This window comes from Neofelis nebulosa, chromosome 4 (genome assembly GCF_028018385.1).
Source record: "Neofelis nebulosa isolate mNeoNeb1 chromosome 4, mNeoNeb1.pri, whole genome shotgun sequence".
Taxonomy (NCBI): domain Eukaryota; kingdom Metazoa; phylum Chordata; class Mammalia; order Carnivora; family Felidae; genus Neofelis; species Neofelis nebulosa.
Window position 1 is genome coordinate 47044687 of NC_080785.1, and position 5059 is coordinate 47049745.

Below are 5059 nucleotides of genomic sequence, written 5' to 3' on the forward strand. Positions count from 1 at the left end.
TTTTATATGTAAATATATTTTTATTTTACATTATATCCCTGTGGGAAAGAAGATATTAAAAATTATATTAAAAATATTCCCCTGGGGATACCCGGGTGGCTCAGTCGGTTAAGCGTCCTACTTCGACTCAGACCATGATCTTGCAGTTTGTGAGTTCGAGCCCCGCGGCGGGCTCTGTGCTGACAGCTCAGAGCGTGGAGCCTGCTTTGAATTCTGTGTCTCCCCCTCTCTCTGCCCCTCCCATTCTCATATTCTGTCTCTCTCTGTCTCTTGATAATAAATAAACGCTAAAAAATTTTTAATTAAAAAAATAATAAAAATATTCCCCCTGTTAGGATATGTGTCACTTGCTATGTGTCAAAATTGAATTGAGAAAGGGCACAATAGTTCTCACACTAAATTCTGGGTTACATCAGAAGGTTAAAAAAGTAAAGACATGAGCAGCTTGAGAATGTTATACTGAAAAACAATTTTTTAAAGGCTTTTAAGGGTTTTTCATCTGTAAGAATAAATTTTCTCTCAGATACCTCTGGCCCAAGCTGATGTTTCTAGAATGTGCTGGTCACAGCCATATGTTTGGTGAGTCTATTGGTGAAATGTGTGGACAAGGTGGCTGAAGGCTGCCAGACTGCCACTGCGTGAGCAGGTTGGCCTGCATGATGGGTGTGGATAATCCTGTAATAATAAGCAAAATGACACCCAGCACTGTCATTATGTGGGAAATCCAACACCTTGGCTTTTAAAGGAAAGAGGAGCCATCTTTCCGTACCTCATTCACAAGATGGCTGCCTAGGAACGTAAACTGCATGAAATGGTCCAACAAAAATGTATGTGGCCGTGTGGAGGTGGAAAGAGTCTCGGGTTGTATATGTTTATCCATGTTTTCAGATTAGTGACCAAAAGCTTTCTCTGAAAATTCCAGATCTCCTCGTATCAAACCTAGTCAAGGGAGGGCAGTATCTGAGCATTTGGTCAGGGAAGAGTTAAGGACATTATGCCTGTAATCAGGTTCTTGAAGGAGTTAAACAAGAAAATGTTTCAGACTTCTGATTAATGGCCAGGGACATTCCAAGCTGCTTTGCCTACCTCAGCAGTACATGACTGGTACAGTGGGGTAATATCTAATAACTAATCTTTGACACAAGAATTAAGTCATTTTGCAAGAAAGCAGATCATTAGAAGCCAAATTGAATTATAAGTAATACTATCTCTGTAGAGGATTGTAAATTAATTGGTTTTTAACAATAACATTTCTGTATTTTATTAAAGCAGCATAAGAATTTGGTGAAGAAACGAATGTAGCAGATAAACAGGCCAGGTGCTGGTGATGCAAATGAAATGGATGACAGATGGTGAGAAGCACACTCACTCACTGCGTGTGTATAATGGATAGAGGTAATCAAATTCCTTTGTGAATTGGTGACTTTCTTTACATCAAGAACTTTAACATGGGCTTGCTTACACATCTCTCTACCCCTGCACCCAGCATGCACATGTGCATGAGCATGCACAGGCACACACGTGCACACACACACACACACACACACCCTTTCATTACACACACATACATTCTAATTATAGCCTATGCTAGTATCAGGAACATGGGCTATAACTCTATTTACATAACACCACACACAAATATCATTCCACCAAATCAACCTGTATACACTAAACAACAGATTTGTCTGATGAGAACACCACACTAAGGAAACAAAGCAACCTGTTTCCATAAAAGAAGTTCCATTCAGTAGCAGAAGTGATACTGAGACCAAGAGGCTGGGCGTCAGTGGGAAAGAATTACTTCTGGCTCATTATGTTGAGTTTTCCAGTAGTATCTTTGAAAACTGAGAAGAATTCTGATGGGTTCCCTTTTTACCTTCAAATAATGGTTGAGGAGTCTCAACACTCAAAGAAACTGCTCATCCAAGTCAACCATTGGATTCATAGATTATATGTGAACTGATTTGTCTCCTTCGCATTCTGGTAGCAGAGAGATTGCCTTATTTTATTGCTTCCTCTGAAAAGGGAAAGTGTAGTCAAGTAATTGAAGGACACAAAATTCACATGTGGAATGTGAAAATTCCATGTGGAATATAGAAAGTAGTTTCTCTCAGGATCATAATATATGAACATACAAATTGCTGAGAATTACCTTGTATGGGCTCACATCCATATTCCAGTCTCATCTTGGCTTTATTCCCTTCTTTCTGCCTGCTCACTAGGCATTTCCACTTGGTTGTTTACATGTCACTTTAACATCAGTATGCCCACTGTTACACGTATAATCATTGTTTTCAAAACTATGTTCATATGGGAAGTCTCCTTTCTCTGACCTCCCTTTTACACAGACTTGAAATTCTGGAATTTTTCCTCAACTCCTTACTTCTTTATACCTCATGTACAGCCAAAACACAAAACTGACTAATTTTTCTTCTAAAATGTCCTAACATATAGCATTTCCTCCCCTGTCCCACTTCTGGGTTCTAAACTGGGCGTCACAGCTAGACAACTTCATCCGCTTTCTGTGAAATTTCCTCAGACTCTTATCTCTTACATCTCCCATTTTCCATGTTCCCCTCCTGGCTAGCCTCCCCTTCACACTGTTTTTAGGACTCCCTCTTTCCTACTTCATCCAGTCCTTTGCTGGCCATCAAGCTTCTCCAGACAGCCCAGTTCCCACTGGTCCTCACAGGGCACCATTTGCTCCATTAGGGCCAGTCTCCTGCCATCTCTGCAGCACCATGTTTGTTGTGGCTCAGCCCCCCAGGATCCATACAGCCGCCATGTTCCTATACCCTCAGGCTCTTCACATATGCTGTACTTTGCCTGGGATGCCCCAGATCCCTTTCCCTTACCCTAACCTCATCAAGGCCTGCTCCAGCTCCCTTCTCTGTGAAGACTTCCCCAATTACCCTCTCTGAGCCTCACACTGTCAGGAACCCACTATTTAGTCCATCATTATTTGGTCATTTGAATTGTTCCCTGGCTGCTTCTCATGTGATGATGGAGTCTGCCCAGCTACACTGGGAGTCATTTGAGATTGAGGACTACCTGTGGCACATGTCCGTATCAACCCCCGCTGGCACACACTGCATGGGACCTGGAAGCCACTGTGCCTTTTTTAGTGCACAGCCGGTGCCAGGCCAAGAGGCCTATAGCTCTGCCACTCCTCAGGAGCAGTTTACCACCCCATTCAGATTGTTGCCCCTTCTCCCTGTGCCTCTGAGCTCTGATTCTCACCACGGTCTTCTCTTCACCCCCACCCCTTATGGGGTGCTCTACCTTAGATAATCCCCTTTCTGGCTCGCCTTGGTCCTGGGACCCCTGCTTTGGATCCCCTCCTCTTTCTCCTTTGAGGAATCTGCTCAGAGAAACCCACCCTGAGCAATAGCAAGAGCCTAATTAGTGTGTGTTCAATGATGTGTTGTTTCAGAGAAAAATACATTTATTTCTCTGTGCTTTTTAGGCTATGGCATAAAGCTACCAGATCATTCTGAAGTATACTTTATTTGCCTTTACTTTATATATACATATACATGCCCACCAGAACACCTCCATGCACCAGGCCTCAAATTTGACTCCAAGAAGTAAAAAATGATATTTGTATTGCAGGATTCTGTGCTTAAGGCAGCAGAAAGCACTAGAGTTTGGCCTGGTGATACTAATTTTGTGTTGACTCCTCCTAAGGGAATAGTATGCTTTTGGACTGTTTCTTATTTCCTATTAGATGGCATTAAAGGAAGTATATTATATCCTGAACCTAAAAGGATCAGCTCTTTAATAAACCAAATTGACCTTTCTGCTTTTTTCCCAAGGGGATTGGGGTCCTCCTCCATGCCTTGAAGCCCCCTTTCTGCCCGGCTAACAAATTGATTTTGTGACTGTTTGTTTGGCTTTTTTACATGACAACCACATATATGGTGAAGAGTAATGACCAAAAGTCATATTCCTGGGCAACTGGGTATAGCCAGATGAGACGATAAATATAATTTGTTGAATTACAGAGGTAGCTCCTGTTCTGCTGGGCGTGTGTTCAGCTTCAACATCTTGGCAAAGAGATGATGTCACCAGAGTTGTAAGGCAAGTGGCAGACCACCTGTTAAGCATCCAGGCACAAATCAAAACCAAGAGCCCTGAGTCAAAAATGTTCCATTTTAAGTCCTAGGATTCTAGTTTGAAGTTATACTGTTTTCAACAAAAATCTTTTTATTACCAAAGCTCTATGTTAAGGATAATCAAATATCAGAAGATTTGGTGTCTTATCGTGGTGCATGCTTGTGGAAATGGACAGCCTTACAACCCACAGGTGATTCAAACACTAACCATTCTGTGGCATGAATGAACTATAGAAATATTCTAAATGAAAAATTGACTGGTACACACTGCTTTCGTGGGGCTGTATAAAAGTAACTGATATATGGGAAATAAAGAAGTGGCTTGACTATTCTGAACCTAACTCACCTTTCTTTTGGCCAGTCAAAACCTAGATTGTGATTTATTGCAACTGTAATGCTCAGTATTAGCACGTTGCACTCTGGCTGAAAATTAAGTTTACTTATATCCCTTAGATATGCTCCCTCTCTGACAATTTTGGCCTTTCTTTTGCACAGGAGAAATCCTGCAACTGAGTTCCAAAGCCTCTCCTTCCTAATGCATCTGTAAACAGCTGCAGCTCCCTGTTCAGTATTGGCTGCAGCTGCCATAATGCCCCAGAAGGACAACCAAACGGAGAGAGCTCCCCTTAATTGCCTTGCCACCCCCGATTGAATTTATGTTTTGTTTTTAAGTAACATTTTGTTGCATTTGCATTACTGAAATTACCAGGTTACAGTAAACCATATTCCCAAATCAATGTCCCCCCAAAGAAAGCAGACATGAACTTTATCACCAACAACAAATTCAATTTTCACATTACCTACTGACAAAGAAGCTTGTGCCAACAACACTTGCGGATTCCTGAAAAGTCCGCCAAACAAGAGGAAATCAACAAATCTTCGGTTTTATGATCTCATGGTTTTGCTTTCTATTTAACTATTGCTTTTCACCTACAGGCAAAAAC